The sequence below is a fragment of the Sminthopsis crassicaudata genome, chromosome 1, assembly GCF_048593235.1.
Source record: "Sminthopsis crassicaudata isolate SCR6 chromosome 1, ASM4859323v1, whole genome shotgun sequence".
Classification (NCBI taxonomy): Eukaryota; Metazoa; Chordata; class Mammalia; order Dasyuromorphia; family Dasyuridae; genus Sminthopsis; species Sminthopsis crassicaudata.
This window is the reverse complement of record NC_133617.1, coordinates 457,984,322-458,003,089: the sequence shown is the minus strand read 5'-3', so window position 1 is coordinate 458,003,089 and position 18,768 is coordinate 457,984,322. Positions and strand designations below refer to the sequence as shown.

The 18,768-nt window shown below is 34.8% G+C and overlaps 1 protein-coding gene across 20 annotated transcripts in view; it reads left to right on the top strand.

Moving 5' to 3' along the window:
* The window catches only part of LINGO2 (leucine rich repeat and Ig domain containing 2), a 1,288,153-nt gene that overhangs the window by 868,082 nt on the left and 401,303 nt on the right, over nt 1-18,768 (top strand). For all 20 annotated transcript variants that reach the window (XR_012484577.1, XR_012484578.1, XM_074280815.1 and 17 more), the window contains one exon: nt 13,533-13,691. The gene's annotated coding sequence lies outside the window, so the exon portion shown is untranslated. The remainder of the gene's footprint in view (nt 1-13,532; nt 13,692-18,768) is intronic.

Below are 18,768 nucleotides of genomic sequence, written 5' to 3'. Positions count from 1 at the left end.
TTATGTGGATTTATTTTGTATCCTGCCACTTTGCTGAAATTTTGAATTATTTCTAGTAGCTTTTTAGCAGAGTCTTTGGGGTTCTCTACGTATACCATCATGTCATCTGCAAAAAGTGATAGTTTAATTTCCTCATTTCCTACTCTAATTCCTTGAATCTCTTTCTCGGCTCTTATTGCCGAGGCTAGCGATTCTAGTACTATATTGAATAGTAATGGTGATAGTGGGCAACCTTGTTTCACTCCTGATCTTGCTGGGAAAGGTTGCAGTTTATTTCTATTGCATATTATGCTTACTGAAGGTCTTAAATATATGCTCCTGATTATTCTAAGGAATAGTCCATCTATTCCTATACTCTCAAGAGTTTTTAGTAGGAATGGATGTTGGATTTTGTCAAATGCTTTTTCTGCATCTATTGAGATGATCATATGGTTCTTATTAATTTGATTATTAATATGGTCAATTATATTAATAGTTTTCCTAATATTAAACCAGCCCTGCATTCCTGGAATAAATTCTACTTGATCATAGTGTGTTATCCTGGAGATGATTTTCTGAAGTCTTTTTGCTAATATCTTATTTAAGATTTTAGCATCAATATTCATTAAGGAGATTGTTCTATAATTTTCTTTCTCAGTTTTCGATCTACCTGGTTTAGGTATCAGTACCATATCTGTGTCATAAAAGGAGTTTGCTAGGACTCCTTCATCCCCTATTTTTTCAAATAATTTATATAACATTGGGGCTAATTGTTCTTTAAATGTTTGGTAGAATTCACATGTGAATCCATCTGGCCCTGGGGATTTTTTCCTGGGGAGCTGATTAATAGCTTGTCCTATTTCTTTTTCTGAAATGGGACTATTTAAGCAATTTATCTCCTCCTCTGTTAATCTAGGGAGCCTATATTTTTGGAGGAAGTCATCCATTTCACTTAAGTTATCAAATTTATTGGCATAAAGTTGGGCAAAGTAACTCCTTATTATTTCTCTAATTTCCTCTTCATTGGTGGAAAGATCCCCCTTTTCATTTGTAAAACTAACAATTTGATTTTCCTCTTTCTTTTTTTTGATCAAATTTACCAAAGGTTTATCTATTTTATTGGCTTTTTCATAAAACCAACTCTTGGTTTTATTTATTAATTCAATAGTTTTTTTACTTTCAATTTTATTGATTTCTCCTTTTAATTTTTGGTTGGGGGTTTATAATTTGGTCTTTTTCTAGCCTTTTAAGTTGTAAGCCCAATTCGTTAATCTTCTCTTTCTCTATTTTCTTCAAATAAGTCTCTAAAGATATAAAATTTCCCCTTATTACTGCTTTAGCTGCATCCCAAAGATTTCGATATGATGTCTCATCATTGTCATTATCTTGGGTGAAATTGTTAATTGTTTCTATAATTTGCTCTTTCACCCAGTCATTCTTTAAGATGAGATTATTCATTTTGCAATTACTTGTTGGTCTATTTAGCCCTAACTTTTTACTGAATGTAGATTTTATTGCATTGTGATCTGAGAAGAAGGCATTAATTATTTCTGCCTTCCTACATTTAATTTTGAGATCTTTATGTCCTAATATATCGTCTATTTTTGTATAGGATCCATGAACTGCTGAGAAGAAAGTATCTTCCTTTCTATTGCCATTCAGTTTTCTCCAAAGGTCTATCATACCTAGTTTTTCTAATATTCTATTTACTTTTTTAATTTCTTTCTTGTTTGTTTTGTGGTTTGATTTGTCTAAATCTGAGAGTGCAAGGTTGAGATCTCCCACTATTATAGTTTTACTGTTTATTTCTTCTTGCAGTTCTCTTAACTTTTCCTTTAGAAAGTTAGATGCTATACCACTTGGTGCATATATGTTTAGTATTGATATGGCTTCATTATTTATGCTACCTTTCAGCAGGATATAGTTTCCTTCCTTATCTTTTTTTAATGAGATCTACTTCTGCTTTTGCTTGATCTGAGATAAGGATAGCTACCCCTGCTTTTTTGGCTTTACCTGAAGCATAATAGGCTCTGTTCCAACCTTTTACCTTTATTCTGTATGTATCTCCCTGCTTTAAGTGTGTTTCCTGTAGGCAACATATTGTAGGGTTCTGCTTTTTGATCCAATATGCTATCCGTTTCTGTTTGATGGGATCGTTCATCCCATTTACATTTAAAGTTAAAATTACTAATTCTGTATTTCCTGCCATCGTATTATCGCCAGATTATGCTTTTTTCCCTTGACCCCCTGATCCCCCTCCCCGATACAGACACCCCTTGTGACGCGCAACCCTCCCTCTTTTTTTTTTTTTTTTTTTAGGATCCCTCCCCCCTCCCTCCAAGTCCCTTCACTTATTCTCCTTTTCCTTTTCCCTTTTCCTCTCCCCCCTTTTAATGAGGTGAGAGAAAATTCTCTGAAAAACAAATATGTTAATTATTTACTCTTTGAGTCTCTCCTGATGAGAGTAAGATTCCCACAATGATTCTCCCCCTCACTAAGTTCCCTCAGATATGGTGTATTTTCTCTGCCTCTTCCTGGGATGTAGTTTCCCTCTTTTTATCATTCCTTCCCCTTTTTCTGAACCGACCTCCTTCCCTTTACTACACCCCCCTTTTTTTCTTTAATATCAGTAAAATCAAATTATCCTTGTGCATTTTTTATATACCCACAACAGAGTTACAGTTCTCAAGGGTTCTGTGTACCTTTTTCTGTTTCTCTTCAGTCTTGTGGATGTAGATCAAATTTTTTGTTTAAGTCTGGTTTTTTTCTTAGAAACATATAGAATTCCTCTGTTTTCATTGAATGACTATCTTCTTCCATGGAAAAAGATGCTAAACTTAGCTGGGTAGTTCATTCTTGGTTGCAGTCCTTGATCTTTTGCCTTATGGAATATCAGGTTCCAGGCCCTTCTATCTTTTAATGTGGAGGCAGCCAGATCTTGGGTGACCCTTATTGTGGCACCTTGGTATTTAAATTGTTTTTTTCTAGCTGCTTGCAGGATTTTCTCCTTTGTGTGGTAATTCTGCAGCTTAGCCACTATATTCCGTGGTGTTCTTTTTTTAGGGTCTATTTCAGAAGGAGTTCGATGAATTCTTTCCACATCTACTTTCCCTTCTGTTTCTATTATCTCTGGACAGTTCTCTTTGATAATTTCCTGTAAAATAGAATCTAGGCTCTTTTTTTGGTCATAGTTTTCTGGAAGTCCAATAATCCGCAGATGATCTCTCCTAGATCTATTTTCCAGGTCTATAGATTTTCCCAGTAAGTATTTGACGTTGTTCTCCAGCTTCTCATTTTTTTTTGTTTTGTTTGACTGATTCTTGGGTTCTCTGTGAATCATTCATTTCTATTTGTTGCATCCTGACTTTTAAGGAGTTATTTTCTTCTTTCACAGTTTTTAGTTCTTTTTGTAAATGCCCAATTTCGTTTTTAAATGAATTATTTTGCTCTATTGAATTTTTTTCCATTTCCCTAATTTTTTTTTGAGAATTATTTTCTTTTTCCAATTCAGAAATTCTATTTTCTTGAGACTTTTTTATCTTTTCCAATTCAGAAATCCTACTTTCCTGTGTTTTTTTAACCTTTTCTAATTCATAAATTTTGTTTCCCTGCATCTCCTGTGAATTCTTTATTTTTTCCAACTCCAATTTCAGGACGTTGTTATTCTCTATCATAGCTTCCCTTTCCTTTCCCCATTTTTCTTCAATCTCCCTTAATTTTTTAAGAGTCTCTTCTAGGAGAGAGTTATGTGATGGGGGGCAGGAATCGTTCCCCTTTAGGTTGTTATCTGCTGTCTCTCTGCTGTTAACTTCCTCGGGGTTGGATACCTGCTCTTTCTCTGTATAGAAGGAATCTATGGTTTTTCTTGGCTTTTTGCTCATACTTAAAAAATCTTTTGGGGTCTGTCCCTGGGGTAGGAAGTTATTTATTTACTTCTTTACCAGCTTCCTCCCAGACCGGATGGATGCAGCGGCTCCTGCACCCGAGCTAAGAGAGAGCTCTGGGAGAGAGTTCCCCACCCCCTCCCTGGAGGTGCCTCAAAGGTGATTAGCACTGCTGTGCTTTGAGGGCATTGAATAGTAAAGACAGCACAAAGCCCAGCCTATGTGTCCGGGTGGGGAGTGGATGTCTGCAGCAGGTGTCGTGAAAAGCCCCTTCGCTCAAACTGGAAGTATCTGCCAGAAACCGCGGTCCCTAGTTCAAAGGTTCCGCTTCTCTGGGACTTCCTGGAGCTGAGTTCCACTCCCTCCAGCTAAGCTAGGCAGTGTGTGTTGCCTTGGGCCGTATCCACCCACTTGTCAATCTCTTAACTATTCTCAGGTGGTAGCTGAGGCCACACCCCATGGTGCCGAGTCTGTTGAGTCACCCCCAGGGTCCGGGGAAAATCTAATCTGAGTTTTAAAATATTTTGGCTTTCTCTTCTGAACTGCTAAATAATTAGCAGAGAAGAGCTAACAGTCTGTGCCAGATTCCTTTACCTCAGTGGCTTCTCTGATCCCAGAGCCCTTCCCAGTGCAATGGGCGCAGTATGCGAGCACCCAGCCGTCTGTGCTGGCCTCTCTTCTTCCTCCCCTGGGGACTGACCTTGTCTGTTGAAACTCCAGATTCTCTTCAGCTGGTAAGTCGTGCTTCCAGTCCTTGTGGTATCTATCAGTCCTGAGCTAATTCTGAGACTTAATTTATCTAATTGGTTGTGAGGGAGTGAGGACGTTCACAGAGTCGTCTGTTTCTTCTCCGCCATCTTGGCTCCGCCCCTTCTATCAAACATTTAAAGAACAATTAACTCCAATGCTATATAATCTATTTGAAAAAATAGGGATTGAAGGAGTCCAACCAAATTTCTTTTATGACACAGACATAGTATTGATACCTAAACCAGGTAGGTTGAAAACAGAGAAAGAAAATTATAGACCAATCTCCCTAATGAATATTGATGCTAAAATCTTAAATAAAATCTTAGCAAAAAGACTACAGAAATCATCCCCAGGATAATACCCTATGACCAAGTAGGATTTATACCAGGAATGCAGGGCTGGTTCAATATTAGGAAATCTATTAACATAATCAACAATATCAATAACCAAATTGACAAAAACCATGTGATCATCTCAATAGATGCAGAAAAAGAATTTGACAAAATCCAACATTCATTCCTACTAAAAACACGTGAGAGTATAGGAATAAATAGACTATTCCTTAAAATAATCAGGAGCATATGTTTAAAACGTAGTAAACGTCATATGCAATGGCAATAAACTGGAAAATTTCCCAGTAAGATCAGGAGTGAAACAAGGTTGCCCACTATCACTATTACTGTTCAATATTGTATTAGAAACATATTTAATGGAGACCCATGTGCAAAATTTGGAGTTATGGCCAATAAAATTTGCCATTCTGGGATGTTCTCACAGCATACATTAATTTGTGTCTTAGTATAGAATGTATATATTTTTTTCAGGAGTTATCCCAGATAATTGTACTACTCTTTTAATGGGCTTTAATAAAACTCTAGCCACAAGTACTGGATAAGGAGTAAGGTTTTGTTCTGGTTGTGTTGGGAGGTTCATCCACTCAATCACACTGTCTCCTTGATGAAGGACTGCTGTGGGTGTTTCTTTTGTAGCAAAAACTGATATTTCCAAGGGTTTTTGAGTGACTCAACCACATTGGATAAAGCCAGTTCAACTTCTCTCAAAGCCTCTTGTGCTTCTTTTGTAAGCTGACATGGTGAATTTAAAGCACTGTCTCCCCTTAAAATGCCATATAGAGGTTGCAGTTGATTAGTAGTTAAGCCTAACACTGGATGCATCCATTGGATATCTCCTATTAATTTTTGGAAATCATTTAAGGTGTCCAACTTCTCTGTTCTTAAAGAAAGCTTTTGTACTGTGTCTTAGGATATACTTCATATCCTAAATATTGAAAAGGAGCATGTCTTTGATTTTTTCTGTGGCTATATGCAGTTTGTAGTACTTTAGTGTTTCCACAGTCTTTTGTAGACATGCTTCTAACATTTGTTCCTCAGGTGCACATCCCAAAATATCATCCATATAATGTAACAGCATTATTTTTGGAAATGCTTTTCTTAATGGAGTAAGAGCAGCAGCAACATACATTTGGCACATAGTAGGGCTGTTTTTCATTCCCTGTGGCAAAACTGTCCAGTCATATCTTTTATAAGGCTCAGCAAAATTAACACTAGGCACTGAAAAAGCAAATCTTTTCATATCCTCCTTATCTAGAGGAATAGAATAGAAACAATCCTTAATGTCTATAACCCAAAGAGGCCATTCTCTTGGTAAATGAGTAGGAGATGGAAGTCCAGGCTGAAGAGTTCCCATAGTTTTCATCTGTTCATTTACTCTTCTTAGATCAGTTAACATCCTCCATTTTCCAGATTTCATTTTCACCACAAATACTGGGGAATTCCAAGGACTTAGAGAAGTGTCCTTGGTCAAGTTGTTCTTGCACTATATCTAATAAGGCCTGAATTTTATCACTTCTTAAGGGCCACTGTTCTACCCACACTGGTGAATCAGTCTTCCACTGAATAGGAACCGATGAAAGTGCGGGTAGGTCTTCAACAACAGCCCTGCCTAAAAAGCCGAAATGCTTATTTGTAATCCTATCTGCTGTAAAATGTCTCTTTCCCACAGGTTGATGGGGATTTTTTCAACCACAAAAGGGGTAAAAACTCCTGTTTCATTTTCAAATGTCCATCTCAAAGGCATAGCACTAACTTCTGCTGCTATTGATCCTCCTACAACAGACATGTTGGTGTCTGCCTTAATCTTTGGCCAGTGACTGGGCCAATTGGCACCTCTAATAACTGTATGATCTGCACCTGTGTCCACCAGTCCTTCTAATAGTATGCCATTTATATAGATGGTGAGCATAGGTCGGTCAGCTGTCACAGCTGCTGTCCAATATATTCCTGGATTTTGTTCATTGGAGTCAGAATCTGGGCGACTTATTGCTTATTAAGGGTTTGTAACAATAAGCCTGATGCTTTTACTTCTCCTGGTTGATAAATCACACATTGTCTACCTGTGCTAGTGACTGGGATATTAGCTACACATTCTCCAGTTTCCCACATCAGTGTATGGATGGATGAACACTGTTTTGTAAGCACTCTCAAGCCTACTGTGCCTGGAGGCAAAAGATCCATAGGCTGAACAGGAACAGATTTCACTTCTGCAGGGAATATCCCAGTAGTCTCTACTGCATACAATTCTATTTTTCCTAATTTCCTAATTTCAATCCCTTTCTTCCATCTGATTGCCTTTTGGCTGATTGATCATGTCTTAAAGTTCTCTGGATGTAACCTCGGCTGCCATCATGCCCCACTTGAGGGGCTGAAGCTGGGCCTCGCCTCTCATTTCCCGGGGTCAATTTACTTTCTGAGGCCCAGTGGAAGCCCTTGTGACATTTTTGACATTGAGTTTTAGGTCTTCTATCACCCTGTCTTCTCTATATCTGTCTCCATATCTACATTGAGCTCTTAGATATCCAACTTTTCCACATTGGAAACATCGACGAATTTCTCTAGAAGTCCTTTGCCAGGAGGGACCCTGTCTTTCCATGTTCATCATAGTCTGGGTGTAGAAAGTATTTGTTCCCACTGTAGCACAGCCTCTTATGATCTCCTCTAAAGAAGCATCTTTGTCTAGTCCCCATATAATTCTTTTGTAAATCTCTTTGGCATTTTCCTTAGCCAGATGTCTGGTCATTATTTCTGTAGCTGCATTTTCTCCAATAGTTCTTGTGACAGCAGTTTGCAAAAGTCCCACAAAATCCTCAAAAGGTTCATTGAGACCTTGCTCTATTTTAGTGAAAGCCTCCCTCCGAAATTTCTGTCCAGGGAGGGAACCCCAAGCTTTTATTGCGGCCTTAGAAATTTGCTCATACACTGTCATGGTATATTTAATCCGTTCTAAATTCTCTCCATATTGACTTTCACCAGTTAATTGCTCAAAGGTGAAGTGTGTGTTAACTCCTGTTTCCAAATTGCGTCTGACTTGGATCTTACATAATAATGAAACTCCACAACTCACAACAGAATTTATCCAGGTTCTAGACATGTCCTTGCTATGAATTTCCAATCATCTAGTAACATTTTAACATAAGCTGATGTAGCCCCATAAAGGGTACAACCTTTTTTCAAATCTTTAATTTTATTCAAATATTTAATTTTATTCAAATCTTTAATTTTATTCAAATCTAAAGGTGCATATCTTCTCCTTTTTTGACCTACAGAGTCAATCTCTTCAATCACAGGATATGCATGTATATAATCAATTATATCCTGTCTTTCTCTCTTAGCTTTAACCAATGCTTTTTCCAATCTTGTCATAGGCTGCTTCACAGACGATTCTGTTTGTGTCACTGTCTCTTCCTCTCCTCCTTCTTGCTCCACCCCTGAAGGGTTAATTGAGGGAGGAGATGGGAAATTCTTCTGTTGCTCAGAATTGTACTTAACTTCATTGTTATCTGATTCATCCTTTTCACCTAGTTTAGTTGACACTTCCCCATTTTCCTCCTTCTTCTTTTTTCTTATTCTATAACTTATGTAATTTCCTAAAGCCAGTTGAATTATATTGTAAGTTTGAAGTGTGTCTTTGGAAATTGAGTTAGGTCAATTTTTGTCCATTCCTTTAGATCCAATTCTTTTTTCCAGAGAAAAACAAGGACATATGACCTGCATAGTTTTTAAACGTTCAGTGATCTCCTCCAAAATTATAATCAATCCTTGGCTTTTCATAACCTTGATAATGCTCTCTAAACATTTTCCTTGAACAGAAACAGAAGGCTGTTTTCTAAACATTTGCCCCATTTCACTGAAATTCTACTTTAGCTCTTTAACAAAGTTTCCTTGTTATTCATGATTATTTCTGCATCAGAAAGTCTTTTCCACTGGAATCTGAATTGGAGGTTTTTCCAGTGGAATCAGGATCATGTCTGTCCCTGTTCGGGCACCAAATGTAAAGGTCCGGGCTAGCTCCCTCTGAAGGGCTCATTATCAGTCCTTGACCCACTTTGGGTGCCAAAATGTAAAGGTCTGGTGGTCTCTAAGTTATCCTTCCAGACTGCTGTCTCAACTCAATCTCCCAGCCAGACCGACTCTCCAGACTATATGCTGCCTCTTTTATCCTCCCAGAGAATGGGCCTGTGAGAACTCCCAATGAACTTGCTCCTTTTAAAGGTATAAACTCCTCTTCAGAAGTCCAAAGGTGTAAACTCCCCTTAAAGGCCTGAACCAAAGGTGTGAATTCTGAGCTAGAGAATTGCCTAGACAACCTGAGTTATCACTTTGTAATCCTAACAATGTAAGTCTCTCCAGGCCTTTCTGAAATCATCCTGTTGGTCATTTCTTACAGAACAATAATATTCCATAATATTCATATATCACAATTTACTCAGCCATTCTCCAATTGATGGGCATGCACTCAGTTTCCAGTTTCTGGCCACTACAAAGAGGGCTGAAAAGGTCAAGAATTTCAAGGGAATTAGTAAAAAAAATTACAAAGAAAAAGTGCCCAACTTTTACCGGATCTAAAACTATATTATAAAGCAATTATAACCATAAAATCATTTGGTGGTGGCTAAGACATAGAATAGTGGATCAATGGAATAGATTAAATTCACAAAACACAATAGTCAATGGTTATTTTAATCCAAAGTTTGTTGAACCCAAAGACTCTAAGTTCTGGGATAAGAACCCTCTTTTTGATAAAACTTGCTGAGAAAACTGGGCAATAGCCTACTAGAAATTAAGCACTGACCCACACCCAGCACCCTATACCAAAATAATATTGAAATAGTTTCATGATTTAGACATAATAGGTGATACTATAGCAAATTAGGAGAACACAGGATAGTCTAACTCTCAAATCTGTGAAGAAGGGAGGAATTTATGGTCAAAGAACTAGAAAACATTATGAAATGCAAAATGGGTAATTTTGATTATATTAAATTAATAAGTTTTTGTACATACAAAACCAATGAAGCAAAAATTAAAAGGGAAGTAGAAAGCTGAGGTAAAATTATTATGCCCAGTGTTTCTGATAAAGGCCTGATTTCTAAAATGAATAGAGAATTGACTCAACTTTTAAGAATAAATGTCATTCTTCAGTTGATAAATTATCAAAAGATATGAACAGATCATTTTCAGATGAAGAAATTAAATCCATTTCCAATCATATGAAAAAATTATCTAAATCACTATTGATTAGAAAAATGCAAATTAAGACAACTCTAAGGTATCAATTCACACCTCTCAGACTGGTTAACAGGACAAGAAAAGATAATAACAAATGTTGGCAGAGATATGGCAAAACTGACTAATGCATTGATAGAGTTGTGAATGATCCAATCATTATGGATTCCAATTAGGAACTATGCTCAAAGAGCTATTAAATTTTGCATCCCTTTTATCCAATAGAGTTTCTGTGTATCCCATGATAAATAAAATAGAGGAAAAGACTTACATATGCAAAAGTATTTGTAGCAATCCTTTTGGTAGTAGCAAGTAAATGAAAATTGAATGGATGCCCATCAGTTGGGGAATGGCTATAGTTATGGTTATGGTATATGAATTTAATCGCATATTATTGTTCTATAAGAAATGACAGATTGATTTTAGAAAAGCTTGCAAGACTTACATGAACTAATGCTAAACAAAATGAATGAAATCAAGAGGACATTCTATACAGCAACAATAAGATTATGTGATGACCAACTGTGATGGACTTGGCTCTTTTCAATATTTTTTTTTTGGTTTTTGCTGAGGCAATTGGGGTTAAGTGACTTTCCCAGGATCCCACAGCTGGGAAGTGTTAAGTGTCTGAAGCCAGATTTGAACCCAGGTCCTCCTTACTTCAGGGCTGGTGCTCTATCCTCTGCACCACCTAGCTGCTCTTTTTTTCCCCAAGGCAATTCCAATAGATTTGTGATGGAAAGAGCTATTGGTATACAGAAAAAGATCTATGGAAACTGATCATGTATCAGCTTATGCTATTTTCACATCTTTTGTTCTTTTTACTGTTTGTTTGCTTGTTTCTTTTTATTTCTTGTGTTTTTCTCCCTTTTTGATCTGATTTTTCTTGTGCAGTATGATGAATATGGAAATATGTTCAGAATAATTGTACATGTTTAACCTATATTGGATTGCTTGCTGTCTAGAGGAGGGAAGGGGAGGGAGAAAAATTTGGAACACAAGGTTTCGCAAAGGTGAATTTGAAAACTTATCTTTGCATGTATTTTGAAAAATAAAAAGTTATTTTTTTCAAAAAAGATTACTAGATTACTTGTTATTAAACTTGTTCCAGACATGTTTTTAATTGTTTGCTAAATATAATATGTTTCTATCTGCATTGCATACAGAATGTATTAGCATCTTCATATACAATGAACTCTTTTCAATACTAAGTACAGAATGCCAGATCTTCTGGAAAATAGGGAGGGCCTAAAAAAATAGAAGCCATAAAATTAGTTGTAAGAAAATAATTTTGCTGTCACAAAATGTTGGTTTATTTTTCTTTTTCTTGTATTTTTGTAGCAGAGAGCTTGCAATTTTTTAAGTTTTGGTAGCTCAGCTGATAGCAGCATATTGGTATTGGTAAAAAAAAAATTAGTGAAGACATGAATCCTATGATTTGTTGATTAGTATAACTTTGGAGTCTGAGTATCTGGATTCAAATTCTACTTCTGATGTTTGCTAACTATGATTTAGGACAAATCACTTAACATTTTTGACCTCCATTTTCTCAGTTGAAGAAGTTGGATTATATAGTTTGAAGTCCCTTCTAGTTTAAATATAGAATCCTTTGACACCAAGGCTGGTTCATATATGAAGTCTAAATGTGAAATATTTGAATGAACAAGTCTATAGTTTGAGGACCTGGGTTCAAATCCCAACTGTCATTCTCAATATGACTTTAGATAAGTAATTTAATCTCCCTATACCTCAATTTCCTAATCTATGAAATAAAGGGGTTGACATCTGAATTCTTTTCTAGCTCAATATGTGTAATCAAGGATACTAATACTTGAGTATGTCCCAAATATTGAGCTCTATACTGTGAATATAATATTCGAGAAAGGATACACACACACACACACACACACACACACACATTTTATATATCTGTATATGTATATATAGATCTATATATAGATCTATATATATATATATATATACAGATATATATATATAGATCTATCTATCTATCTATCTATCTATCTATATCTATCTATTTATAGATAGATATAGATAGATAGATAGATAGATAGATAGATAGATATAAAACATCATCCTAAAACTCAGAATTTTTATCCAGTAGGAAGATTAAGCACACACAAGACATAAGAATTGAACTTTATTGAATATGTATCAAACAACACACATTTTTGTACATTTAACAAAGTTATTTTAATGGTTCCATTATCTCATCAGAATGAGACATTCCTCTGGTAAAAATTACAACCTTCATATGCTCTCTCATTCTGTCGTATTTGTATTTATCCCTTTCCATGATATTCCACAGAAGACTCCAGAGGCTTTCTTTTTCTATTTTAACATTTCATAAATATCATGGCTAATGAAAATAATCTTTTTTTGCTTGATTGTACATTTTGTTAAGAGGTATTTTTTTCTTCTTCTGTCTAGATGAAAAGAAGGAGGAAATATGAACGGAAAGAAAATAAATCCTTATTTATTGGAAAAAAATAGAAAATGAAATTTTCAAATTTCTATTGCTAAAATAGAAATAGAGAACCAAACTGGGTTATCACTGTATTATTAGAAAGGCAGCATGGGATAGTGTATACAATATAGTTCTTGGAGTAAGAAAGAAGTAGATTTGAATATCACCTTACATTCTTGTGTGATTCTTGGAAAATCATTTAACTTGTTTGTTGGTTTTAGCTTTCTCAAATGTAACATGAAAAAAATAGCAGTACCCAATTTCCAAAGTTATTATAAGTCAAATATGTAAAGCACATTGCAAACTTTTAGACATCATATAAATATTTGCTATTATTGTATTATAATAAAGGAATTCCACTTGAAATTGCCTCAATAATATGTTAAATCACAGCTTCAGCACTTGAGTTACAGATGTGTTCAAATTACTCTTTAAAGTCTTATTGTGTTTCTTTGTTCTAGAAATCCTAAGGCTTTTTTTCATTAAATGTAGAAACCAACGATTGTTTCACACAAATGCAAGCCATGTTTCTAGTAGACAACTATATTGAGGGAGGAATAATTGAGTTACATTATGATGTGCTTGTGTTTTAATATAAATTTTGTTTATTAATCTTGACAGTTTAAATAGATCAATAAAAACATATAGAAGCACCATGTACTCAGAGTAAACACTTTCTGTAGAACATAAACTTCAGTCTTTTTGTCTTGATATTTAGAAGTACCTTGAGAGACATTTATGGTTCCACATACACTCTTATTGCCTTTATTGATTACCAGATGTCTCCTGGTCCCAGGACATTGTTGATTATTTTTCAACTAAGATGAAGGGATGTCTTGTTTGTTGCAGGCTAATTTCAAGCAGTCAGAGCGTGGGGGTCTGAGATATGCTAATATCCATGACATGTTGGAATTATCATGATCAACTATCCTGTTTGGATCTCACCAAGTGGTCAAGAACTGTGTATGGTAGATGGCAAGAACTGGACTTTTAAAAACAGGAAGACAGGTAAGACTCAGAGAATCATGTCAATCATTTATCACTGAATGCTGTGCTTCTGGGAAGCTGTCAGGAGTGTTGCATAATGCATAACTTTTCTATTTGTTTCCAAGTTCTGAAGAAAGATACTCCCTTAGCTAGAATATTTCAAGTATATACATATATGTTTATAAATAAAATTATTGAGTCTCTTTCCTCTTTAGGGGAGAAAGAGACTATTTAAAGATACATGTAAATAAATCATAGGCATACTGGCTTAGAACAGAAACCTGAAACTCAAAGTACAGGTCTATTTTTACTTATAATTCTGTTAAAGTATAATTGTTTCTTTACAGAAGAATTTTCCAAACTATGCAAAAAATAAGCATTTTATGAAATGTGCTAAATGTTTCAATAACTATTTTATTTGTTTAAAGATACTGATTTGTGAAAATTGTGCTAATTAATTTATGGTTTTAAAATGGTAATGTTTATAATAGCTTATCTTTCCTATAATATGCTAGATTTATTAAAGTACTTTCTGATCAAGATTAAATCCAGTAACTTTCTTGAGCTCATTCATTATTATAGGCTTCCCTGGTAAATTGCTAAAGTTTATCTATTCTATTTGATTGAAGCTTTTATTCTCAAAAAGGCTATTTGGGCCAGATATAAGCACATTGATAAGGTACAAAGTGTACAGAGGAAGATCACCAGAGTGGTGAAAAACTAGGTTGAAAGAAATGGAAATGTTAATACTGAAGAAGACAAGCTAGGAAGGGAGTAGAAGGAGGATGCCATCTGAAAAACAGAATTTTTAGTTTGTCATGACCCAGAGAGCAAAATGAGAGACCAAGCGATATGTTTCAGAGGCAAATATTAGATAGATATAAGGAAGGATGTTATGAGATTCAAATGAGATAATGGATTTAAGGTACTTTACAGCATCATACAAATACTCTTCTTGTTATTTTTAGTCTACAGTCACCAAATCTTCAATACAGTAAGGACTTTATTCACTGAAGTTTCTACTATTCTCCAGCTGAGTTCAAGCAATGTTTGTAGAGGAATACAGGGATGTTCTTGTAAATGTTAAATCACCTGACTTTTATGAGAGGAAAAAAATATGTGAACACACTCTTCAGTTTAGTCTGTAGTATTAATACTTTCTTAAGTTTAAACAAACAACAAAACAATAAATCAAGATCTAATTTATAAAGATTAACTTTTTCTAAGGACTAAATACTCATGCAAAAAATTAACAATTGACTCAGCTCTAACTGAACTCTTGAAGCCATATCCACATTAAGATATAACTACCAATTTCCTAAAAGATTTGAGTTATCCAAAAGTAACAGGCTATGTGAGGATTGCCCTATTTGAAGATCTTTAAGGAGAGACTAGATAACTACTTGTCCACCAAGCTTCCTAAAGAATATTTTTTCCAAATACAAATTGGACCAGATGACTACTTAGGGTCCTTTTCATCCTTGTAAACTTCTTTTTTTCAGATGTGGAAAAGACTTTTTGTTTTATATCTATAAAGCACTATATAAATGTGAACTGTGAAAGCTAATGTTCCAAATATTAAGTATAAAAAAATTTCCATATGCATATCTCACAATGCAAATCTCACTCTATTTTCTGACTTCTTGGCAATGGTAGAATTATAGAGATTCTGAATGACTTACCCATATAAGAACTCCAGAAATATTTGGTTGAAGACCCCACTTAGGGGAAAGTCAAACTCACAATTCAACACATTTCATGACATTTGGAGATTATTTTAATTGTTAGGGATTTATTTATTAAGACAAATTTTCTACAGTCTCAGTGCCAAGTAATGTAACTAATAAGATGCTTTTTTGCCTGTTGCCTGTTAAATTAATCAATAACAGGGATGAAGAACCTAGATACTACTTTTGATCTAATCAATCAAATTAATAACTTATGTGAAAACAAATCTTAGTCAATTTTGGAGGAATGAGTGCTTTGGAGCCATTAGATGAAATCAGATTAAGACAAATGGAAAATGTATTGGGATTTGTCACATAATTAGATTCTGATTGATTACAGAGGCACCAAAGGATATAGCTTAGATATCTCTAGGCTTATTCATAGGCAAAGAAAATAATTTAGCAGTTACTTCAATAGTCAAGTTTAAGGAGGCAGCTTTGGTGATATAATAGAATTTCAAGCCAAGAATCAGATAGTCCTGAAGTTCAAATCAAGCCTCAGACAGGTAATAAGAACTAGCTGTGTGACTCTGGGTAAGTCACTTAACTCCTATACATTAAAAAAAATCAAGGTTCAGGAAATATTTCAAGGGATTAGATTCTTATGCTTTAAACTAGAGGACAATAAGGAAAGGAAATTAATTCACTAAGTTCCCTTACCTCCCCTCTACCACTGGTTCTTTCAATGGATAAACTGGATCACTTCCAGAAAATACTTCCAGCTAGGAAATGAGAGAGGACTGAGGAAAACTAGTTTCAGGGAGTGTACCATTTTTAACCCTACAAATGAAAAGACTTTTCAAAGTTCATCAGAGAACTATATTTATGTAGACTTCACAAAGGGACAGTTCCAATCAAGAACTGTATTGCAATATGTTCATTCTAAGTTTGAGTCTAGCTTCTCCTAAACTCTATATGAAAGTATGTCTCAGACTGATGGGGATGAGGCAGAGTGAAATAATTTCAAATTATCTATTTTAACTGTAACAAATTAATAAATATCCCTAATAGCTAACTAACTTTGATGGGTCAATTTTGTGGAGCATACTGGTTGGGGCTCATGAATATTAGAAATATTTCAAATTCCTGAGAGTTACTCCTAGAACCCATAGAAAAAAAAAGTTATTTATTACTTATTTATTACTTATTTTTCCTTCTACTAAACTCTAGTGATGCATTTATAATGAACAGAAATCTGCCTTATAATCCACTCATTTCAGTTCTGGTTCCTGCACAGAACAACCTTAGCCCTTCTTCCATGAGAAGTTCCTTTTTAACTTTTTGAAAATAGCATTGAAATCCTTCCTAAGTTTTTTCTTCTCTATGCTAAACATCTCATCACTACACCAGTCCTTCAAAAGGCATGGTTTCAAGTCTGCTCACCATTTTATTTGTGTAATCTGTGCTTATCCCTCAAGTAAAATAAAGTTTTGAATGATTTAGCAGCCTAATATTTTGTTGTCCATAGTTATTGTCACCCTGCCAGAGTTACATGAGTTTTAAAGTTTTTTGCCTAACCATTTTCTTGCCTTCGGCTGTTTTCTTTTTTAATGATATGTGAAATTGTATTATCTTTGGTGAAAATAGATAAGAAGAGAATCAGTCACTGGAATTTTTTACCATATTGACAGGATTTCTTCTGTGTCTTTTATAAGAGATGAAGTGGCAAAATATGATTTGCTTTGTAGAATCCATTCAGGAATAAAGGTAGTTTCATATATCAAGAATTATCCTGCCGAAAGAATATATACTTCCTAACTTTTTTTTTGTATAAGTGGATTTTCATAAAGAATACTATACTTCAGATCTAAGGAAATATTAGTTGCCAAGAGCATTTGCATTTTCTGAGGAGAAGTAAAGAAATAAGTATTAAAGAGTTATGTGACTTTGGTGTTAATATCCTAGTTCAAAATCTATTTGTTCAGAAAAAGCTAAATTAAACCATGTTGCTAAGTGTCATTGTGTCAAGATAAAACTTCTTTATGCAGACTTTAGAAATGGGAACTTTCATTGTTAACTGTGGCATTTAGAATCAATAATACACATTTAAACTCATTAAATATGTCTTTGAAATGACAAATTGGCAGTAAATGAATCATCATAGTCCATTGATTAAATTCTGTGGTGGGAAAATGCTCTAAATATGCCTATACAAAACATCCTTAGGTGCCTCTGTCATCAATCAGGCAGCATGTATAATTACAGGTTTAATTTTTTTTTTTGTCTTAAAACACATAGGCAAAAAAACAAAAACTCATAGGTCTCTAAGAGACACACTGTGTAGTTAATATTAAGAAAAATGTTTATATGAAAAAAACCTACTTATTAAAAAAACAAATTATCTTTTAAAAATTCAGTGCCATGATTAATCTTATTATTTTCCAAACAAAGAAATTACCTTGAAAACACAATTGTGGCCCTTAATTGCATTTGTGATTATTAGACTTTTTGGTACATACATATATATGCTTTTAGAAAGAGCTGTGACAAGGATGCGGTGAGAATAAAACGATCCCTATACTTTCTTTTATTTTAAAGGGAAAATTTGCCTCTGCCATGGTTTATACCATATTCCACTAGGAAAATTTTTTTTTCCATAGCAAACACTACTTTTTTTTGGAAGAACACAGAGAAAATGAGTTTAGGAAAAAATATCTCTATAAGGGAATCAGCAAAGGTCTACGATACCAAAGTAAGGTCCTGTTTTTCATACATTAAACCTCATGCTTAAATTAGTCTTTCCTCTTATTTCTCTGGAACAAAGACATCTCTTATATTAGTCATTACTCTCAAATAAAATTTTCAGGCTTACCTTTGCAATGCTTCTGTTATGTGATCCTAAAGCAAATAGGGTGTAATATCTTAGAATATTTTATGGACTTAAGTTGATCCTACAAGCTCTTACTATTTCAAAATCTCATATTAGACACCAAATTAGACCATTTCTATCCCCCAAAAATTATGCAGTTGAGGATTGTTGCTGTTGTTGTTTGTCCTTTGTTCTTGAAGAGGACCATGACATCAGGGAGGGTATGCCATAACATGCAAATATATTGGATTGAAATAATGGAGGGCCGTTGTGCAAGGTCATCTGCCACCCACTCTCCTCCAGACCCATCTGGGTCCAGTAGCCAAAAGGAAAACTGGATGAAAGGAAAGACCTCAAGCTTTTTAGCTAAGTTTTTCAGCAGGTTAAGACTCAGGCTTCACCTATTCAAAAATTAGGGGTAGGTAGTAATTCAGTCAAAGAATCTCCTTTTTTCACCTAGTATAAGTCCAAAGAAATAAATGAATGAATGAATCTGGGAGGGGAACCTTCAAAGTCTTTGGCTAAAGCAGAAATTACATTCAAAATCAATCAGTACCCAAAC